The sequence below is a fragment of the Prionailurus bengalensis genome, chromosome A1, assembly GCF_016509475.1.
Source record: "Prionailurus bengalensis isolate Pbe53 chromosome A1, Fcat_Pben_1.1_paternal_pri, whole genome shotgun sequence".
Taxonomy (NCBI): Eukaryota; Metazoa; Chordata; class Mammalia; order Carnivora; family Felidae; genus Prionailurus; species Prionailurus bengalensis.
Genome location: NC_057343.1, coordinates 117,562,188 through 117,586,490, shown reverse-complemented (window position 1 = coordinate 117,586,490; position 24,303 = coordinate 117,562,188). Strand labels below are relative to the sequence as shown.

At 42.9% G+C, this 24,303-nt stretch overlaps 1 protein-coding gene across 5 annotated transcripts in view; it reads right to left on the bottom strand.

The window, feature by feature from the left end:
* The window catches only part of LOC122488247 (protocadherin alpha-C2), a 136,893-nt gene that overhangs the window by 7,545 nt on the left and 105,045 nt on the right, over window positions 1-24,303 (bottom strand). The gene's annotated exons all lie outside the window — the stretch shown is intronic.

Genomic DNA, 24,303 nt, shown 5'->3' with positions numbered 1-24,303 from the left:
CTTAAAATTATTCAGAGGCTTTCTACTGCCTTAACAAAATAATAAAAATCAAACTCCCTAACATGGTATATAAGGCCCTTCAATAATCTGATATTTTTTATTCTCCAATCTCATCTCCAAGACTCCCTCTCACCACTAGCCTCTGGCCACTCAGGCCTTCTTTTGGGTCCTCAGACTCCTCTTGGGATTGTTTTTGCCTCAAGGCCCGTAAGCACACAGTTTCCTTTTGCCTAGAATGATCTCCCTTCCATTCTTAGCAGGACTCCTCATTCTTCAAGTCTGTGCTCAAATGTAACCCCCTCACTGAGGTGTTCTGTGACCCTCCCGGCCAAGCAGCAATGTTCTTCACCTCCATCTGTCACTGTAACATCCAGAGAGGCAGAAAAGGTATCTGCTTCATTCACCACTACCTAAGCAGAGTCTAGCACAATTCCTGGCCCATAACAGGGGTTTAAATAAATACTTGCTGGGTGGGTGAATTCAAGGACTGGTAGGAGAAGCAGCAGATCCAACAGCCCTCCACTGACTGCACTCACTGCTGCTTGTCCCTAAAGACAGTGAAGTGATGTGTGTAAAGTGCTAAGCCTGATCGCCAGCACAACATAAGAGCCCAATAAATTGAACCACATATGGGCAACTATATATGGCACAGCTCTTGGGGCTAGGAAGGCAGGTTAAGAATATATTGCAAATTTAGCTCAAGTACCAGCAGGCAGTAGGGAAAAGAAGCAAGGAACTTTCATCTCTCCCCCAAATCTCTTTCCCTACAACATGCTTCCCTGACAGAGTGAACTTTACTGCTCTGTGGACACCGGGGCCACGGATGCTTTTTCTCTGAGACTAAGACTAATTTCTTTAGCCATTGGAGATAAATCTGCAACTGAGCTCAGCCAGAAGCTGCCTGTTTACCTTTAACATACAGACCCGGTCCTTGAGAGATGGAGACAAAAGCAAGGCAGGTGTTTAAAAGCCGGGATTTGTCATCTAGGAAAACTGGGTTTCAATACCACTATGGGGTCTCTCACATAGCCCAGGATGGAAATTTTTCCCAACCACAGCCAAGACTCTGCATGAGGCCTCAGGAATGTCATCTGGAGATGCAGAGCTCAGAGATGTCTTTATCTTGCAGAATTAAAGGACATTAAAGGCTAGGTCTGTTGGACAAGGGAGCCCCTCACAGCAGGACTGCTAGGAGTTAATGAGTTTCTTTTACATGTCACTGAGCTTCTCGGCCTTTGTGGAGAGTCTTGGTTGGTCTGACTCAGCCTTAACTCCAAGAGGCGATCAGAGATCCATTCCAGTGCATCTTCCTCATATCCAGCTTCTGCAGAGCAGAAGGAAATCTGGTTTCTAGAGTCCCTTACAGACGATTGTGACTAACCTGTTCTGGTTCATGTGTAAGCAAACATCTCTGAGGGCTCATTCAGGTGAAATAAGAGCTTCAGAATCTGACGAACAACACTTACTGACCTCCTAATCTTGAGTCCTTCTTGACCAAGAGCACTAAAGCCCCTTGGCCATATTCACCTATAAAATGCTCTGACTTTGGGGGCAGGATCAAGGAAATACTCCCCTTTAAAGAAGATGAGAAAGGAAGAGACACCAGGGCCAGTACCAGCAAATAGTCAATCCAGGGAATGTTTCCTCTTTTCCTTTTCCCCTCCTGTGACTTCCCACAAGTCCCTCCCCTCTGGTCCTAGGGAACCTAGCTCACTGGCAAGGCCAAGACTGACAAGAAGTCAAGACTCTATGGGGGGGAGGGGCACCTGGGTGGCTCAGTCAAGTTTCCGACTCCCGATTTTGGCTCAGGTCATGATCTCACAGTTGGTGAGTTCAAGCACAGCATCGGGCTCTGCACTGACAGTGTGAAGCCTGCTTGGGATTCTCTCTGCCCATCCCCCAACCCCCAGCATCTCTCACTCTCAAAATAAATAAAAAATAAATAAACTTTAAGACTCTATCAGAGCCTAGAAAGGGGATTTCAGGTATATACCAAGCAGGTGGGGGTCTGGATCCTTAGGCAGAGTCCTTCCCTGACATTCAGATTACAAGCCAATGGGATTTAAAAGCTTTAATAGAGGGGCACCTGGGTGGTTCAGTCGGTTAAACATCTGACTTCAGCTCAGGTCATGATCTCACAGTTGGTGAGTTCAAGCCCCACAGTAGGCTCTGTGCTGACAGCTCAGGGCCTGGAGCCTGCTTTGGATTCTGTGTCTCCCTCTCTCTCTGCCCCTCCACCACTAACGTTCTGTCTGTCTCTCTCTCAAAAATAAATAAACATTTAAAAAATAAATAAATAAAAGCTTTAATAGAATATAATCATAATTACAGTAAATGGTTTTGCCTCCTCCCCTTTTTTTGGTATTGGCTGATTTCTCCACCACATGTAGGAATACATTTAAAAGTCAGAACAACAGGGGCGCCTGGGTGGCGCAGTCGGTTGGGCGTCCGACTTCAGCCAGGTCACGATCTCGCGGTCCGTGAGTTCGAGCCCCGCGTCAGGCTCTGGGCTGATGGCTCGGAGCCTGGAGCCTGTTTCCGATTCTGTGTCTCCCTCTCTCTCTGCCCCTCCCCCGTTCATGCTCTATCTCTCTCTGTCCCAAAAAAATAAATAAACGTTGAAAAAAAAAAAAAATTAAAAGTCAGAACAACATATATATTTTTTAAAATGCATAAAGATCTCCAACTTAAAAAGCTGCCCGCTGGGGTAACTGGGTGGCTCAGTTGGTTAAGCATTTGACTTCAGATCAAGTCACGATGATCACCTTCCTGTCTACACCACAGGATCTAATGGTTTGTGAGTTCAAGCCCGGAATCGGGCTTTGGGTTCTGTACTGATAGCGCAGAACCTGCCTGGGATTCTCTCTCTTTGCCCCTCCCCCACTCACACTTTTTCTCTCTCTCTCAAAATAAATAAATAAACTTAAAAAAAAACACAAAAAACTGCTGGCAGCTTTTTCTGCCCACAGGTCCTGTCCCCATACTTTAATAAAATCACCTTTTTGCACCAAAAACGAAAACAAAAAACAACAACAGCAACAACAAAACCCCTGTCCTCTGAAGGTAGCTAGCCACTTCACTTAATCCTGTAAAGCCACCTTAGACACTTCTCTTAGGCACTGCCCAGGGTCTTTTTTGGCAACATCCAACTTTACTGTTTTATAAAGGAACTGTGGCCAGAGTTTGGCCTCGGGGACTGGGAATGAGTGGGTTTGCCAAAGCACATAGTGGGGAAGGTCCTGAACAGAGTGCAGCAAATGCCAGCCTTGTGAACTCACCCCCAACCCTATTCTGAAGCGCTCTGGGCAGTCAGCTGAGGCCAGAAGAGATTTTTCTGGTTTACATTAATTTTCCCCAACAGAATAACACCAAGTCATTTTGACCAAGGATAGTACTTTGAGAAAAGCTCTTGGAGGGTCACAGGCTGGAGTATGCTGGGGTGGGGGTGGGGGTAGGGGGGGTAAAATTCTCTTTTCCTCTGTTCACCTTGCGTTTTGCTCTTCTGAACTTGAGAGCTTGCCCTGTCCTCTATCATTCATAATACAAAGTCCTGGGCAATTTGCATAAGTATTTCTGAAACAGTTTTCTCATCCATAAAATGGAGATGATCACCTTGCTGTCTACACCACAGGATTCTGGATGTATTTAACATTTTCTGTACTCTTCCTATGTGCATGGCACAGGCTAAGCAGACCTGTGTGCAATATAATTTCTGCTCCTCACAAGAACCAGACGAAGTAAATATTGCCAATATCCATGTCTGTTTTACAGGTATGTCTGTTTTATAAAAAAAGAGACTAAGGATCAATGATCTCCCAGTTACTTAGTGGAAGAGCCTAGGACCGGATGGAACCTAGGCAGTCTTAACTCCACCACATGCTGAGCTGTACCTGAAGGCCCTTTGAAAACCCTGAAGCATTATACAAATGTAGCGATTACTTTGGTAGATTTGTTTTGCCACCATTTGAGAGACAGAGATGCAGGCAGGCAGGAACCCCTAAGCTAGAATCAGCTGAAAGAAGAATAGAGGCTGGGGGCGGGGCATGGATGCAGCAGTGACAAGCTCAGGAAAATCACAGCCCATTCTGCAGGTTTCAGCCCTCCCCTTACCACCCCATTCATCCCTTTGTTGCCATCTTTGGGATTTAGTCCTAAGGTTAATAAAGAGCCTCCAGAAAACCCATCATTTTGATTAAAGCCTGGGCTATCTTTTCAGACAGCACTCTGGAGCCTGCCTACCGCCCACTCCGCTAGGTCAGTGCAGCCAGCAAAAGCTATTAAATGATTACAGCCATTTCCGGCCCAGCCAGACAGCTCCCCTGGATTGCTCATTCTCTGGCTCGGGCTGCCGCTGCTACTTCTGGCTGCCCAGGGAAAAGTCACAGCACAGAAGGTTCTGCAGATTCTGGGTTTGCAGGTGAACATGCAGGCTTTCTGTGCAGGGACACCCCACTTCTCCCCCTTCCTTGACTCCTCTCCCCACCGGACCCTGCCACTACAGCCTCAAGCAGCTCCGATTTTGTTTGCACCATCTTAAGCAACCATTTCATCTGTCTCTCTCGTGTGTGTGTGTGTGTGTGTGTGTGTGTGTTAGCAGAACCTAGCAGATTGTAGAATCATACATGCTCAGTCTGACCAAAAGGCAAAAACCATCCGCCATCAAACCTGCTGAAAGACCTGGCTGTAAAGCATCCCTAGCTCTACCCCACCCCCATCCTACCATCTGTGGGGCTGTGGGCTGCCCGAACAAGCTCCGCCTCCTCTCGCTCACTCAGCCTTTATGAATTGGGCAATGTTAATCGGAGTAATTACAGCCCACAAAACACAGGAGAACCGCAGTCTGCAACCCAAATCCTGTTCAGGATCAGAGAGAGGGGGATAAAGCTCCAACCACCTGGGCTAGCATTTCCACCATTTCTCCACTACTTCCTAGGCCTTCAAAAGTCAGTGGAAAGAATTTTCCGAGGAAACAAGACAATGTAAAAATACACTGCGTGTTCTCTGTTAGGACCTTAGGCTCTATAATCAGAATAGTAGGTTTAAATATGGCTACAGCGTATATATTATGTGATGTCTAGCAAATCATTTAGTATCTCAGTTTTCATGTGTAAAGGAGATAATAGCACTTCATAGGGTTTTTGCAGGATTAAATGTAATTATCCTTATGGAATATAAAACAGTGCATGACACAAAGTAAAAACTCATTACATTTTACTTGTTAGTAAGATCAGAGGAGCAGAAGATTCAGTCACTTAGGGAATACTGATAAATTGCTTATTAAAGGTCAAGCATTTTATGAAGCATTTTGCATTTGCATTTATATGTATATATATACAGACACACACATATATTCCCTATAATAAGTAATAATTATAAAAAATAATTGTTATAAAAAAGGATTTCCAGGGTGCCTGGGTGGCTCAGTGGGGCGTCTAACTCTTGATCTCAGCTCAGGTCTTGATCTCAGGGTTGTGGGTTCAAGCCCCACATTGGGCCCCATGCTGGACAGGGAGCCTACTTTGAAAAAAAAAAAAAAAATTCCATTCTATAGGTAAGGAACTGAAGGCTTAATTACAGCAAGGTCTTTTGCCCTGAATCACACAGGGATTTGGTAATAAAACTGAAAAATTCTTTTGGCTCAGACTCCCCAGCTCAATAATTGATTTGTTATTATTATTTTATTTCTGTGAAGCCTTGGGGATAAGGGAGGAGACAGAGTTGAGCTCACTCACAGGCCTAGCAGTCTGACCCCTAGAGTGGCCGGGAGGGGATAATGTGAGTATGAAGCCAGGCAGGCTGGTCTGAATCCACTCCCCACAGAGTGCCACTCCTGGGTGAACCGCCTGCTTGGGGGGTTGAGGGGGGCAGTGGCTGCGTGATCTGGAAGGAGATTTTGTGGCTATTTGTTGCCTCAGGCCACAGCTGGGCTAATTTTCAGTAATTTTGGAGCGGAAGAGATAAATACAGTGGCATATTTTTAAAGCCACAGCTCTTGCTTTGTGCCCAAAATAACTCTACCATTTCTAGGTTAAGAGTATAAAGACATCATGTGCTGTGAACACAGATTCAGAAACTGGAATGGCTGGTTTCAAATCTTCCAAGCTCTCCGCAGTAAGCCAAAAAAAAAAAAAAACAAAAAAATCAATAATATTTCTTTCCATGACCCCCTAACCTAGCAGGGCTCAAGCTGCATGGTTTTCTGTACCTTATTCCTGGTTGCTGGAGTCCAGGGAGGGCAATTTCCCCTTAGAGCCTTCTTACAATGCCCCCAGCCTCAGCCAAGCTGTTATAACCTAGGGCTAGCAGAATGCTGAAAATGAAGGTTTGGGGGACACAAACATTTGAGCTGCAATCTCAGCTTTATCACCTATTTGTTGTGTAACCTAGAGCAAGTCACTTGGCCTCTCAGCCTGCATTCTTTCATATGTAAAACAGATAACAATATCCATCTAATGGAACTGTGAGCATTAAAAGGACATAGTGCTCGTAAATCACATAGAACAATGCCTGGCACGCAGAAACCGAAATAGAGGACTGGTATTATTACAATGTAGTGTTCCTCTGAGGAACCTGACTCCCTGCCCACCCTACCCCCCAACAATTTATTTCTGGATGCAGTACTTCCAGGAACTCTCCTTTCCAGGGGCCCTCCTCCCATCTGGCTCTGCCACTCCCAGGGATCATTAAAGAAGTCTAGCTGTGAAGTTTTCCACCCTAGGACTGGTTGCTAGGTAGGGAGCCATTCTCTAGAGCCCTCTGAAGCAGGCAGGAAGGATGCACCTTAGTCACGGTGGGACCCCACTATGGATGAAGTTGGAAAAGACTTGAGGGAGTGCCTGGATAGCTCAGTCGGTTAAGCGTCCGACTGCAGGTCAGGTCATGATCTCATGGCAGAGGAGTTTGGGCCCCATGTCGGGCTCGGTGCTGACAGCTCAGAATCTGGAGACTGATTCGGATTCTGTCTCCTCTCTCTCTGCCGCTCCCCCACTCATGCTCTGTCTCTCTCTCTCTCCCTCAAAAATAAATAAACATTAACATTTTTTTTATTATTATGTTTGTTTTAAGAGAGAGAGAGAGACAGAGTGGGAGAGGGGCGGAGAGAGAGGGAGACAGAATCTGAAGCAGGCTCCAGGCTCTGAGCTATCAGCGCAGAGCCCAACATGGAGCTCGAACCCACGAGCATCAGATCATGACCTGAGCCAAAGTCAGATGCTCAACCGACTGAGCCACCCAGGTGCCCCTAAAAAACTTTTTTTTAAAAAGACAGGTTCAAATCGCAGCTCTGGCATTCTGCGTTCTACTATTTTCTACTACATTACTTGGGTGAAGCAGACTTGTGGTTTTTTCACAGGTAACATGGATATAGTAGCCACCTCCAAGAGGCAACTAAATTTATTTATTATGTACAATAAACTAGACATTGTGCTAGGAATTAGGGACAGAGATATGAATAATATTAGGGCAGGTACCCTGCCCTCCAAGAGTTAAAGTGAAGAAAAAGACAAATAAATGAATAAATACAATATTGTTTTAAGTGAAAAGGGATTTCAACTACCTCCACTGTGACCTCAGTCTGTACTTTCTAACTGATTGAGTTCTTCTTTCCAGCATATCTTTCCCAGCAGGCAAAGCCTTCCAGGACAGGAAGTGAAACTGCCCCTCAAGCATTAACTACTACTGCCCTGACTCCAGCAAGATTCTGCATGATTGACCCCAAGACAGTGATCGACCCAACCTTTACTACCCAGCACTTGTACCCACCCACCTTTGCCCCACATTTTCCCTATATAAACCTGGAAGTCTTGTCAGCACTCTGGAGCAAGTCTTTGAGACACTGGTCCACTGTCTTCCTGGTGTTAGCCTCACTGAACTAAATTCCTGTCTTGTTTCACCACCACTCCTCTCCCTGCTTTTGGATTCTGTCAGTGGCGACCGGCTGAACCTGGTCTGTCCCAGATGCCCCAGAGCCACGTGCTCTTGCACCTCTGTGACCCAGTTACATAAGGAATAAACAAGATAGAGAAACTATGGCATAAAGATGGCATTAAACTCTCCAGAGACAGTGTGTGCAGAGGTTAAGAGCACTAGCTCAGAAGTCAATGAGCCCTGTTTCAGATCTTGTTCCCCCCAATTAACTAGATAGATATGTGACCTTTCCTAACCCTAGGTGCCTCAGTTTCCTAAGCATTAAAATGGGGATAATAACAGGGGCGTCTGGGTAGCTCAGTCAATTAAGCGTCCCACTTTGGCTCAGGTCATGATCTCACAGTTCGTGGGTTCAGTCCAGTTCTGTGCTGACAGCTCAGAGCCTGGAGCCTGCTTCAGATTCTGTGTCTCCCTCTCTATCTGCCCCTACCCCGCTCACACTCTGTCTCTTGCTCAAAAATAAAAATAAACATTTAAAAAAGACTCTTCTCTGGGGGTGGTTATACACAGTAAGAGATAGATAATACATGTAAAGTGCTTAGAACAGTACCTGGCTTAAGTACTTAAAACATGGTTTAAGTGCTCAATACAGGTAAGCTATTACTATTAAAATTCACAAATAAATTCTCTCATTATCTCCACTCCAGGAATTCTCAAGCCTGAGGGCTAAGTCCCTTGGTGGGATGGCTAATTTAAGTGATACATAGTACTGGCTAGGGGTGGGGTCAGAGGGAAGTGTGTAACAAATGCAGTCCAACCCTAGATAAGAGCATGCCGATTTGGTATGTTCATACCCTATAACCCAGTAATCCCACTTCTGGAAACATAAGATACATAAGATTTATGTATAAGAATATCCACTGCATGGTTTAAAAAACATAGATACCAACAGGAAGCTGGATAAATAAATAATAATATGGGCATATGGCACAATATGTCCTTATTAAAGAAAAATGAGGTGAGTCTATATATACTGATTTGGAAAGATGTTTATTAAAAAAAAAAGCTGTATACTAATACATATAACATCTCATTTTGCTTTTTGAAAACCTACTTCTTTTTTATTAAGCCAAAAACATTCAGGGGTGCCTGGCTGGCTCAAATGGTAGAGCATGCGACTCTTGATCTCAGAGTTGTGAGTTTGAGCCCCACGTTGGGTGTAGAGATTACTTAAAAATAAAATCTTAAAAAAAATTCATGTATCAATTATGTGATTAAAAGTTATTTTGGGGGTACCTGGGTGGCTCAGTCAGTTGAGCATCCGACATTTGATTTTGGCTCAGGTGGTGATCCTGGGGTGATGGGAATGAGCCCTGATTCAGGCTTGGCTCTGAGCATGGAGCCTGCTTAAGATTCTCTCTCTCTGCCCCTTCCCCACTCATGTGTGTATGCTCTCTCCCTCTCTCTCTCAAATAAAAAAAAAAAAAATTATTTTGAAAAATATTTGGAAGACTAGAGTAAACTATGGACTTTGGGCAATAGTGCATGTCAATGTAGGTTCGTCGATTGTAACAAATGGACCACTCTGGTGCTGGATCTCAATAGTGGGTAAGGCTGTGCGGGTGTGGGGACAGGGCTACATAGGAACTCCTCTGTACCTTCTGCTCAGTTTTACCGTGAACCTAAAGCTGCTATAAAAAATAAAGTCTATTAACCTCAAAAAATATTTGGAAGATATACACAAAACTGTTAACAGTGGTTGCCTCACTGAAGGGGAGTGGGATTCAGGGACACTTGAATATTTTCATGCAAATGATGTTGTATTGTTTCATATCCATATCAACAATATAATTACATGTTATTTTATAATACAGTACTTTGAACTTTATATTTATAAAAAATCTGGGGGATACACACTAAACTATTGGTAGTGGTTACTTCGTGGGAGTGTGACCGGAGATAGAGGTAAGGTACTAATCATTTTATTTTGCTTTTGTACAGATTTAATTTGTCATAACCTTTGTTCTTTTACAGTTAAATCAGAGAGAGAGAGAAAAAGAGAGAGAGAGATTAAAAAGATGACTAGCCCAGCCACTACTTAATCAGCTGTAAATTCAAAAACTAGCTGAGACAAAACATCACTGTCCCAGATAGTCTGGACCCAGGACCAGCTACATGATTTGCAGGGCCCATAAAAAATTATTAAGTACTTTGAGATGGCAACAGCATAATATTAAACCAAGAGGCCCTTCTAAGTGCAAGTCCCCATGAAGCAGCCTTGTCTGGACCCAAGAGCCCAGTGCTGGGTCCCCGCTTCAGCACCACAGCTTGACAGGGACTCTTTCTAGAGTTTCCACGCTGCCTGTCCACCTGTGAGAGATAATCATTTCACCCAATAGTAAAACTGCTTCCGGGTTGGTTGGGTTTTCAAACTTTTCGTCGCTACCCTTCCCCCTCACTTTGTCGCAATCTGTGCTTCTTAAAATTTGGCAGCAATCCCAGGCTCTGTGTTGCTGTGTCACTTCTCAGCCTTGAGCAACCATTTCTAGACAAGCAGTGATCTCCCTGCACCGAGGGTATAAAATGGAGGTGCCGTCAGAACACTGCAGTAGAAGGAGGGCAAGAGAATGAGTGTCATCGGGGGAAAACCCACTCCACCACCACTATCCCCCCACTTTGCACTTCTATTCTATACCATTTCATTTAATTTAGCAAAACCATTTCTTTTTAATGTTTATTTATTTATTTTGAAAGAGAGAGTGAGAAAGCATGCACAGGGGAGGGGCAGAGAGAGAGAGAGAGAGAGAGAGAGATCGAGGTCAATCCCATGACCATGAGGTCATAACCTGAGCCCTGAGCTGAAATCAAGAGTCGGATGCTCAACCAACTGAGCCCCCCAGGTGTCCCTTAACAAAACCAATTTGAATCCTATTTACTGTGTGCCGGGCATTGTGCTAAGTGCCAGGAATATTAAATTGAGTAAATGATTATATTTTTGAATGTTTACCATGAGTTAAGCACTACACTAAGCATTCTGCATGTACTCTCATTTCATCCTTATAGCAGCCAACAGTCTTTCCTCTTTTGCACACTAATAAATCTGAGACACAATGACTGAGTGGTACAATAGGGACCCAAGGCACTGTGCAATGCTATGCTGCCTCCCTTAAGAAGCAAACCAATGCAAAATTTAAACAAACATGGCCTTCACTCTCCACATTTTCTCAGATAAGATTAGATCAAGTCCACCAGAATTAGCTAAGAACATTTCCAAGGCCAGTAGTAAGATATTACATGCTCATGGACTAGAAGAACAAATATTGTTAAAATGTCCATAATACCCAAAGCAATCTACAGATTTAATGCAATCCCTATCAAAATACCAGCAGTATTCTTCACAGAACTAGAACAAGTATTCCTAAATTTGTATGGAACCACAAAAGACCCCAAATAGTCAAAGCAATCTTGAAAAAAAAAAAAAAAAAGAACAAAACTGGAGGTACCACCATCCCAGATTTTAAGATATACTACACAAAGATGCAGTAATCAAAACAGTATGGTACTGACACAAAAAGAGACACACAGATCAATGGAACAAAACAGAGAGCCCAGAAATAAACCCACGATTATATGGTTAATTATCTTTGACAAAAGAGGCAAGAATATGCAATGGGGAAAAAGACCAGCTCCTTTCCAACGATGTTGGAAAAACCTGAAAGGAACATGCAAAAGAATGAAACTGGACCACTTTCTTACACCGCATATAAAAATAAACTCAAAATGGGGCGCCTGGGTGGCTCAGTCGGTTAAGCGTCCGACTTCAGCTCAGGTCACGATCTCGCGGTCCGTAGTTCGAGCCCCGTGTCGGGCTCTGGGCTGATGGCTCAGAGCCTGGAGCCTGCTTCCGATTCTGTGTCTCCCTCTCTCTCTGCCCCTCCCCGTTCATGCTCTGTCTCTCTCTGTCTCAAAAATAAATAAACGTTAAAAAAAAAAAACTCAAAATGGATTAAGAAACTAAATGGAGACCTGAAGCCATAAAAATTCTAGAAGAGAGCACAGGTAGTAATTTTTCAGACATCAGCCATAGCAACATTTTTCTAGATCTGTCTTCTGAGACAAGGGGAACAAAAGCAAAAATAAACTATTGGGACTACATCAAAATAAAAAACTTCTGCACAGCAAAGGAAACAACTAACAAAACTAAAAGGCAACCTACTGTATGGAAGAAGATATTTGCAAATGACATCTGATAGAGGGTTAGTATCCAAAATATATAAAGAATTTATACAACTCAACACCCCCCCAAAACAAATAATGCAATTAAAAAATGGGCAGAAGATATGAACAGACATTTCTCCAAAGAAGACATCCAGATGGCCAACAGACACATGAAAAGATGCTCACCATCACTCATCATCAGGGAAATGCAAATCAAACCATAATGAGATATCATTTCATATCTGTCAGAACAGCTAAAATCAAAAACAACAAGAAATAACAAGTGTGGACAAGGATATGAGAAAAAGGAACCCTTGTGCACTGTTGGTAGGAATGCAAACTGGTGCAGCTACCATGGAAAACAGTATGGAGGTTCCTCAAAAAATTAAAAATAGAATTACAATTTGATCCAATAATTCTACCACTGGGTATTTACCCAAATAATACAAAACACTAATTCAAAAAGACATATGTGTCCCTATGTTTACTGCAGTGTGATTTATAGTAGCCAAATTATGGAAGCAGCCCAAGTATCCAGTGATAGATGAACGGATAAAGAAGATGTAAAAAAATAAGATAAAATAATATGTGGTATATATCTACAATGGAATATTACCCAGTCATAAAAAAAGAATGACATCTTGCCACGTGCAACAACATGGATGGATCTAGAAGGCATAATGCTACATGAAATAAGACAGTTATGGGGTGCCTGGGTGGCTTAGTCGGTTAAGTATCTGACTTCAGCTCAGGTCATGATCTCGCAGCCCGTGAGTTTGAGCCCTGCATCAGGCTCTGTGCTGACAGCTCAGAGCCTGGAGCCTGCTTTAGATTCTGGGTCTCCCTCTCTCTCTGATCCTCCCCCGTTCATGCTCTGTCTCTGTCTCAAAAATAAATACACATTAAAAAAAAGAAGACTGTCAAAGAAAGAGTAATAACATGCTTCCACTCATATGTGGAATTTAAGAAACAAAACAAATGAAGAAAGAAAAAGAAACAAAGCAAAAAACAGACTCTTAAAAATAGAGAACAAACTGATGGTTACCAGAGGGGAGGTAGGTAGGGGGATGGGATAAATACGTGATGGGGATTAAGAGTACACTTATCATGATGCTGAATAATATATAGATTGCTGAATTATATATACACCTGAAACTAATATAACACTGTATGTTAACTATATGCAATTTTCAAAGTTTCCAATTCTTGGTTTAAGTAGAAAAAACCAGTAAAGTTAATAGATCATGAGCTTGTCTTGATATAGGATTATTTTTGAAGATTCAGCAGAGGTAAGGGGGTTCAACAGAGCCTCCTTTCTTTCTTTAAATTTTTTTTTTATTTTTTCGTTTTTGAAAGACAGAGAGAAAGAGACAGTGAGAGTGGGGGAGGGGCAGAGAGAGGGAGAGAGAGGGAATTCCAAGCAGGCTCTGCACCATCATTGCAGAGCCCAACACGGGGCTCAAACTCAGGAACAGTGAGATCATGACCTGAGCCAAAATCAAGAGTCAGACGCTTAGCCAACTGAGCCACCCAGGCACCCCTAGAGCCTCCTTTCTTAAAAACCAACCAACCAACAAACCAACCTGGTGGCTCACCACTGCCAACAAAGGAAACTTCAAGTTCTTTAGCAGGATTTTGAAGGCTCTACAAAATCTAACTCCTGTCTTTCAGATCTCATTTCCCAACAGTTTTCTATCCCTTCCATCCATCAAGTGTACTTATTCTATTCACCAAGATTATGGACTTCTGATTTTTGGTGTTTTTTACATTGTCCAGAATTCTCTCCCAACATCCTACATACCAGCCTTCAATACCCAGTATTAAATGTCACAATCTCTGAGATGGTCCCCAATTCGATGTTCTGGGCTCCCACAACATTCAGTATTCATGGTTACTGAGTGAGGGTCTGTGCCCTCTCAGGAAGGGGGGGCCAGCTTACCACATTTACATGGAGTTTGTACTGATTACAATATAGATAGATGACTCTAGATACCACTCTAGACTGACATGCTCTGGTGGTTTGTCCCAGCTTCCTTCCCCTTCATTGGCCCTACCTGTGCATGGTGCTATTATGGTCCTTATCACAGGACACTGTAATATTTCCATCTTATTTCCTTACATTTCTATCTTCCCCCACTAAATTCCGAGGACAGGACTGTGTTAATATTATTCTGGCATCACCTGGACTAGAGACTGACTTTAAGTGGGTGCTTAATGTTTGTTTAATGACTATATAAAAGGTTCCAAACAAATTCTATATTAAAGCCTACCCTTGGATAAAATACTCCAATACTTCACTTGTGTGTGTGTGTGTGTGTGTGAGAGAGAGAGAGAGAGAGAGAGAGAGAGAGAGAGAGATTTAATGAATAAGGATTTTAGTCTTTTTCTTTTTTTTTAGAAGATTTTTTTAACAGTTTACTTTTTTAATTTATTTATTTTTGATAGAGACAGAGAGAGAGAGTAAGCAGGGGAGGGGAAAAGAGAGAGGGAAACAAAATCCCAAGTAAGCCCCATGCTGTCAGCACAGAGTCCAACGTGGGGCTCAAACTCATGAACTGTGAGATCATGACCTGAACGGAAACCAAGGGTCAGACGCTTAACCTACTGAGTCACCCAGATGCCCCGAATGAATAAGGATTTTAAATGAGAGTGCTGGTGGTGGTGGTTGATGGTGGAATTCTAGGAACCTGCCTGTGAGGTGGGTTTTGTGAGCATCTTCCTAGTGCTCTTCAAATTACCCCCATTTAAAGGGTTAGAACGCAGGGTTGCAACCCTGAGTGAAAAGACAAAAGAAGCTAATGTATATCTCTAAATCCCTAGATTTAGAGACAGCTCATTCTTCCCAAAGAAATTTCCCCAAAGCAAATATTTAGAATCAATTTATACTTGGTTTAATAGGGGGAAACTTATGTGGCACTTCTGGTTGACTAAACACAACCCTGCTGACTGCAGACTGCAGGGACAACAGTTGGATTAACATCTTGGTGACACAAGGAGCCTATAGGGGATGTTGGCCTCCAAGAAGGTTCTGCCATGGGTCAAATGCCTATTCACTGTCAGAGTCATGGGAGGTGATCTGGTCTCTGGTGAGAGCTGCTGAGGGTGCTGAGAGGCTCTAGACTTTGGAGGTGCCTAGCCTGTTAGGATCTCAAGGAGGTAGCAAGTATGAGAATAGGTCTGTTACGCAAAATGCTCCTGAAAAAAAAACAAATCCTGCATTCTTTGTATCCATAGATTTGGCCTGCAACCACTGTGACCCCTGCCCCTGCCGCAGGTAGGACATCACATTCAGGAAAAGCAAGTGAATGCTGTCTGAAGTATCTCCTCCCCCACACTGCCCACAACCCCCAACACACACATACACACCAATCAGGTTCTACTTTCTTCCTCAAGGCAGTCCCGGATATATGTTTTAATCTGCTTTCACCTAGACACAGATTCTAGATGCATACACAGAGCAGGCAATATGCATTGTCCCTATCTCCTGACATCACCCTGGGGACAGTGACTTTTCCACTGGCTATCATGTCATTTAATTGACTCTTTCCAGATTGTGGTGATCCAAGGAGTTCTGTCTTCTCCTGACTGCTTTCTAATTCTTGGGAAAATACTCTTAAGCCCGGGACAGAACAATATATCTTAGTCTTTAATATAGCAATGTACCATCTACCTTCTGTCTCCACATTTCCACCTCTGCCCACAGAAAAGAGACACCCAGCAACCAATACTTCCATCCTCGGGGAATGGGTTAGGATGGGGGCTCTCACCTTTGGCTCCATTTCCATACTTACTCTTCCCAGGAAAGAAAAGTTGCTTGTCTAATTGGGGAGATTATCATAAGTCATTTTTCAAAGGGATCATTGTTTTTGATTAGGTTAAATTAGCACTAACAGACACTGTTTTTTTCATGATATTCCTCTCCTCTAACTCTTTTTCACTCTGCTCTAGCTCTGTTTGGTAATCAAGCCAGGACAGTTCCCCCTCCTCACAAAGGCAGAGGTCTGCCATTCTTGATTTTCTTCCCTTGTATGTAGGAGGAGGATGTCCTGTCATATTCTCCAGACCATCTTTACCAATTACAAGTCTGATTCTGAACTTTGGTCCCTCAGTTGGCTCCCTGCATCTATTCTTAATTATTTAAGACTTGGAGGGAGAAAGGAAGGTGATTAATTAGTCTCCACCAAAGTTCTGACAGTTAATAATAGCTTTCAAAGGCGTTTAAAGTCTAGTCAACACTGACTACAACCTCTTCACGGTCCTAAGATGCACCTTATTTTACCTTTGCCTCTACTGAAGTTTACAACACACAGATGCACACAGCCAGCTCTGCAGATAATGGTCCCCCAAAGATGCTTATATCCTAATTCCTGAAACCAGTGAATATGTTATATGTTACATGACAAGAGGGACTTTGCAAATGTGATTAAACTGAGGATGCTAAGATAGCAAGATTATCCTGGATTATCCAGGTAGGCCCAATGTAATCACAAGAGTCCTTATAAGGCAAAGAGAGGGGGATGAAAGTCAAGAGTCAGACAGAGATTTGCAGATGCTATTTTGTTGGCTTTGAAGATGAAGGCGCCAGGAGCCCAGAAATGCAGGCAGCCTCTAAAAGCTGGTAAAGGCAAGGGAAGAGATCCTCTCATAGAGCCTCCAGAAGTAGTGAAGCCCTGCTGACATCTTGATTGTAGTGCAGTGAAACCCATTTTGGACTTCTGACTTCCAGAACCATGAGATAATAAAACTGTATTGGCTTAAACCACCTAGTATGTGGTAATTTGGTACAGCAGCCTTGGGAAATGAATACAGATTTTGGTATCTGAAAGTGGGGTTCTGCTGTTACAAATAACTAAGAATCTTGAAGTGGCTTTGGAATTGGGCAATGGTCAGAGATTGGAAGAATTCTGAGAAGCCTAGCTTCCATTGAACAGACTGCTAGCAGAAAAGTAGATACTAAGACTCTGCTAGAGAGGACTCCGAAAGAAGTGAGGAGCATGTTACAGAAAACATATCATCATCTTAGGGAATACCTAAATTGTCATGAACAGAATGTTAGTACAAATAGGGACATTAAAAGTGTTGTTAGTGACAGCTCTAATGCGAATGAGGCACATACTATTGGAAACTAAAGGAAAGTGGATACTTGTTATATAGTAACAGGAATCCGCCTTGATTTTAGCCTAGTAAAACTTGTGACCTCCATAACTGTATGATAATAAATTTGCATTGCTTTAAGCCATGAAGTTTGTGGTAACTTGTTATAATAGTAATCAGAAACTAATATAGACCCTACAGTCAGCCTAGAACTCAGACAATGAATATTCCTCTCCAACTTACCAAACTATTCTGAAGGGAATATGGCATATGGGACAAAGAATCAGTAGTGTGTTAATTAAGTGCACAGCATTCAGCAGCAGACAGACACAGGTTCAAATATTGACTTTGCCATTGTATTCATTAATGAGTCAACAAATATTAAGCCCCACTATGTGCTAGACACCTTGCTTGACTGGGATAATAGGGAGCAAAAAAACACTAGATGTATGAATATATGGAACTCACCTATTTCCTATGAGTCTCAAGTTCATTATCTAAAACATGGGAATAACAGTTTCTCTCTTGCTTAAGTATGCAATGCATGTAAAGTACTTACCACAGTTTCACTAAATAATAACTACTATTAAGCCTTCCTTTCTCTTGTTCTAAAAGGCTATTTGTACAACAACAGGGAGCAACAGAACAGGATTTAAAGACTTTGAAGCTTCAACAACAAAGACCCTCTCATCAACACACATACTTCCTTGCTAATAGGTTTCTGTATTCCATGGCTCATCATCAAACACAGAACCAATCTCACAGGCTCAAAAGTGTCCACCTCAGGGCTGTTTACATACATGGTAATACTCTTTTCTGCCCAAAACTCTCTGACATGAAGCTTGGTGTGCATCTAATGTAAATCATACATACAGACTGAGGCTTCTAGCCTTGCTACAGACCTTTGAGTCACCCTAGATGATTATGAGAACAGAGATGTGACACATGCATTTTTGGGTAAGATAGTATCTGTAGTTCAGAGTCAAAAAACATAAAAGAGAAGACTTGGGAAATGTCATCTTGCTACTCAGCTTGGCCCATGATACTGCCCAGAGCAACAACTCTGGACACTGGATTGGTCCAATGTTGGAAGGAAGCACAAACTGCCAGACTTTCTGGGACCATTAACAACAAACTTGTTTGTTCAGACTTTCTTCATCTTTAAAGTTTGTTTGTTGTTTATTACATTCACTGGCAGCTGTAATCTAGAGGCCCAGTACACTGTTTGGGACTCAGCAGTCAAGAGCCACACTCTAGTAACAATAAGCTTTTTATCATCCTTGTTTGCTTATAGATAAAAATTTGGTTCCTAAAAGTTACTTTTTGTACCCCAACTTTCTAAAGTTACACCTGTGAGAATTACTTCTACAAAGCTCTCAATATCCTATTTCCATACTGGTACAAACATCCTTTTGTTTTTTAATTTTTTTTTAATGTTTATTTATTTTTGAATGAGAGAGAGACAGAGAATGAGTGGGGGAAGAGCAGAGAGAGAGAGGGAGACACAGAAGCAGGTTCCAGGCTCTAAGCTGTCAGTACAGAGCCCAACGCAGGGCTCGAACTCACAAACTGTGATATTGTGACCTGAGTCAAAGTCAGACGCTCAACCAACTGAGCCACCCAGGTGCCCCACAAATATCCTTTTTTAAAAAGATTTATTAAGTTTTTATTTTAATTCCAGTATAGCTCACATACAGTGTTATATGAGTTTCAAGGGTACTCCTTTTTTCCTTTATTTCTTTTGTTACTGCCATGCTCAGGACTGCCTTTTCCCATTCTTCACCTACCCACATCTCTGGCAGTAGACCATTCCAGGCAGGACTACTGCTGAGGAAACTCTTGGTCTCTTTGAGATGACAGTAGAATGACATTGATCTCTGCTTCCTCTCTTTTTTTCGACTCTGGATAATAAACTCTAAGTGCAGAGGCAGAAGGGGCTCTTCTCCAGTCCACATGCTCAAGTCCAGGTCTCTTGGCAATGAACTCTCTAGTGACCCTTTCCTAGAGGCCCCAAGGCTGTAGCCAGTGCTTGACCTGAATATGTTTCTCCAGATTAGGCAATGACCTTCTCAATTCAAAGTTGACTGCCTCTGTGAAAATGAACTTTTCAAGTCCTTTCGGAATCTGGACTGAGTTTCTCTGAAAACACTTGTCATTAAAGACCCTTGCTATTGCTGGGGACAGGCTCTCGTTTCTAGTTTACTAGAATCAGTGAGGCTTAAGGCAACGCTTGCTGGAACCACAAAGCTTAAAGTAATTACAAGCCATTACTTCTCCTCTGCCCTCACTTCTGATTATAAGTAGGTCCTTCTTGTCCAAACACCTCTGAGGGAGGAGCTCCAAGCAATTCCAAACAATCCAAGACATCTTTCCCCCAGAATGAAGCGTAGACTCTCACCCTCCACTTCTACTTTGCCACAGAGCTCTCAGACTACAGGTAGCTTGTGACTTCCTCCTCCCCCCTCCTTCCTTGGTCCTTTGAGACACTAGGGTCTTCCCAGTATAAACCTGAATTTCCCTTCTGATAAGGCACTTAAAAATTCAGCTACAAAGTATGGTGTGTAGACAAAACTAGAAAAGAAGGTAATTTGGAAACTCTCTCGTCCCATGCAAAACTCTTAAACAAAGAAGGATAAAAGTGTATTATTTTCCTAAGACATTATTCAAAAGTTGTTGCTCATGAGGAAGTTTTCAGGGGCCAGACTGTATGCTCTAGTGACACGTTAAGTGGATCAATGATAACCTAAGGAACTGTAATGAGTATCCATTTCCTGACCCTGCATTAGCTGCTTCTCTGCATCTGTGGGATTTGAAGAAAACTATAGCCTAAGGGAACAGTTCTTGCTGCTCTTCTCTCCTCGCTCTACCCTATAAAATGTATGCCCAGGAGCATACAGTGGAGTGCACACAGGATTATATTTTCAGGAAGCACATGAACTCTGTTTCAAGGAAGAAATGTATTTATTATGTATCATGGTCCCAATTCTGACTGTATTCTGCCCGGGGCTAACCAATCCTGGGGGAAAGGGTGTAGAAAAAGGGGGAGAGGTGAGGGAAACACAGAGTGGAAGGAAAGAACTATCTCAGAATCCATTTACTAAACAGAAATGTTTAATTTCAGAAAAACCAGGAAGTCTTCCATCTAGTTTTTCATTTATATGACCATTAAAAATAGAAGGGACAGCGTGTTCTTCTAAGAAGGAGATGAAGGGGAATGAATGAAGCCAGTACAGACAAGTTTCATGGCTTCTCCTAGGTAGAGGATTCTAATTCGCCTTCCCACACTATCTTGCTCCCTCCCTTCAGGCCGGGTCAGAACACACCACACAAGCTACACAGAGAACTCCAGCAGATGTGGTGACTCCAAACCCCCAGAAAGTAACAGTGCATCTCACAAGGACTCACTCACGTTCCTCAGCTAGAGACCTCTAAGCCAGGCTGGCCCTCTGGCCCTGAGACGCAGGTGAGAATGGACAATGCCGAGGAAGGAGCTGCCCCACACACAGAGACCGCTGACCTCATTTTTTTCCCTAATAAGGATCTGTACACACCTCCCAGGACTGTCATCACCATGACAACAGCAGAAGTTGAGGGTGAGCAGGTTAGTGGAACAGCATGCTTTCTAAATTCTCAAACGAGGCCTGAGGCTGTCCTCACTCGTGAAGTGGAAAAATTCATGTTGGCAGTGCTCCTAAATGGATTCCAAAAAACTTAAAGATCATGCCTTCTTTCTGGGGAAGAATCAGAGATGGAGTCTGCATAAAACCCCTTCACGCAAAGTTGATTTTGTCAGAGAGATAGGAATCCTAAAACAAAAGCATGAATTCCCCCTCACTTCCCCTAAAACTAGGGCACATAAACTATGTCCATCTACCAACAGAGTGAAGAGATACGGCAAACCAGGGCAAAAACAATCCCCCAAAGACACAAAAAAACAGGCACTGTGAGAAAAATCTCTATAATAGAGCCTTCCCACAGAGACTACTCAGAACAACTCAGACCTAAATTCTGAATGTGAAAGATAGACTCCTACCTTGAAAAATCACTAAAATAGCTCCCATTTACTATAAACATTGTTCTCTAGGCTGTGTAATATGGGTGTATTATCTCATTTAATTCTTGTAACAACCTTATCAGGTGGACACTACTATTATCTCCATTTTACAGAGAATGAAACTAGGAACCAGAAAAGTTAAATAGGGGACTCAGAACTGCTGAGTAACAGAGCTAGGATTCAAAGGAGGGTTACTCTGACCGAGAGCTTGAGCTCTTAGTGATGATCTCTCTGATATAGGGAAAGGCTTCCTGCTTCCTGCTTCCTGCAAGAATCATAAGTAGATGCCTTCCTCGCATGACTTCTGAGCCTCCAAAGATATAAGACAACCTCAGGAACATGTACTCTTGATTCTAGACCAGTTCTTAAACTTTGGGGTATATCGGGAGCACACGGAGGGCTTGTTAAACACAGATTTCTGGGCTCCACTCTGAGAATTTCTGATTCGGTAGCAATTGTTAGTGTGTCTGCTCCAAGTATCGTACTTGGAAAACCACTGTCTGGTCCCTCAACACTGAGGTCCTCTAGGCCTTACTGCCTTAGTCACCTCATCTGCCTAAGTAGTCTTTCACTGCTTAGTCCCAGATCCCCTGGGGTCTTCCTTGACAAACTATAGTGTTATGTTTGGCAGTGCTGTGTATTTTGGAATTCCCTGAGCTCTTCTGAAAACAGTATGTCCCTCTCCAGGAACAATTTACTGCTGCCTTAGGTAATGAAATGTAGAAAGAGGGGCCCCGGAAGGACCAGTAGGAGAGAGCAAAGCAGTCTGGTGCCCTGAAGCCAGACCAGCTGTCTCAAAGGCGCAGTCTTTTTACAACCTCTTGGGATTCCCTCTAGGAACTGATCACACAAGGGCACTCATTAAAACCTCTTGAGAACATTCACACTGAGAAAGTGAGAGTTGTAATTGTGAATGACTGGCCCTTTAATGCCCCTCCCCCCAAATACATTCCTCCCTCTGAAGAAGCTGTAACTGGATGCCAGGCTCTCCCTCCTCAGCCCATTTCTTTCTCTGCTCAGTCTCACGGGAAGCTGCTAAAGAAGAAGCCCTTAGGCCAGGTCTGCTCACACAGAGGTGAGGCTGGAGAGAGGGGCCAGTCATCAGGATTAACCAATTTAATGCCTGACTTGTTTATCCTGCAGGAAACATCACCTGGTGATGTCCCCATTGATCCTTTTAGATCCTTATGCTAGGTTTTTGTGGACTGTGAAGATAAATGAACAGTTTAGTGACAAAGCAAAAGAATTCATCAATGGAGGAAAAACAACTTTCAGGAAGACGTGTGAATGAGGATTAGTGTACAGCAGGTCTCCCTCCCTCTCTCTCTCTCTCTCTCTCTCTCTCTGCCCAGCTGCAGCTATTCTCTACTAACAGTGCAGGCGTATTTTGAGTCCTAAAACTGTCAAGTGTCAAAAGGTCAGAATGGCAGGCAGAGGGGCCTCCCTTTAACTTAGTATCACTGTGAGGAGGTATGTTGACATGCAAGGCTAGGTCACCCATGGAGCACTGGGAAGATGGAAGGTCTGTACAGCTCAGTCCATGAGGACCAGGACTCGAATCAGGAGCCAGGCACAGTCCTGGACAGAAGGGATGAGACAGGAGGGGTTGGGAAACTCGGGAATGAGAGTAATGGGACTCCTTCCCTATCTTCTGTGTGAAGAAGATGGGTTCCTAACATTCTTTTAAATCTGAAGGAGAGACCTGAAATAATCAGCAGACAGCTCCTAATGCATATTTGCCTAGGAATACACACCCACCAGCATCATCAACAAAAGGAGAATGTATTCAACCTTAGTTCCTGGCTCACTAGACCGACCTGCAAACCCTCTGTGGGAACAAGAAAAGTCCTGAAGACAGGTGAGCAGGGCAAGGTTGTGGCTGCTTTCATAGCATCATTCTTACCATTCCAGATGCTTCCTATCCTGCTATACTTGGCAGCCCAAAGCCACTTCTTCACTTCACCACTGGCATTGGGGCTGCAGATTTGTCAATGAACTATTTTATGTTCTTCTCCTTGCCATCTGGCAATATTAACTCTAATGAATTGCTTTAGCTTGTGCATTTGTTTTTGTTTGTGACTTTTTTAAAAATGTGACTTTTAGTTGAATCATGCAACATTCACAAATAGCAAATGCTGGCTGATTAGAATCAATGAAAGCTCTTAGAATTGCCAGCAAAAATGGGCCCTTTGCTGCACATGTTATTCAGATAGCCTAATCATTTGAAAAGCACCTGATTATTTCTGGAAAGAATGTTTCACACACACACTTATGTCATCTGTAATGTATCTATGTATGTATTTGAATTTGGATGGATTCTTGCAAGCCAGCCATGGTATGAATATAAGTGCTAGATACACTTGGATTTGGAGCTAGACACAGGATTTGAATCCTACCTCTGCCACTTACAAAACTGCCTGAACCTGGGTATGTTTCTTACCCTCTTGGTGTCTCAAGTTTCTCACATGTAATATAGATCTAATAAATCCCTTGCAAGACTGTCATGGGGAATAAATGAGATCACATATATAATGAGCTCGGCCCAGTGTCTGAGTTGATAATGGCTCAATAATTAGTAACTATTATCATCATTATGATGTTCTATTAATAGAGGATTATGATGGACACCATTTGCAGTCTCTGTAATCCTTCCTTTCTGAAAACTGCCACAGGGATGGACCTCCAAAGCCATATTTTTATTATATGACATTGCTTTAGTGATTGGGCAAGAATAAGGAAACTAAGGAAATACGAGTTTAAGCAATTTGTCTATGCTCATCAGCCACTTGGCTCTTGATCCAACCTGGAAGATTCTCTTCCCTGAAAGTTTAGGTTAGGAATTAGTCCCCATTGGTCCTCTGAACTAAGACACTGTGAGATGTTCATGTCTGGAAATGTCCATGTCAGGGCAGTAAAAGTCAGTCTGCAGAGTGATACAGATCATCATATAGATGTGCAGAAAGAAGCAGATCTGACTTTAACCTGAAGTCAAAGAGAGTAGTGTCTTGGTTTTCATAACTTTCCACTTCCATGAGAAACTCCATTCCATCTATCTATGTATCTGTTTATGT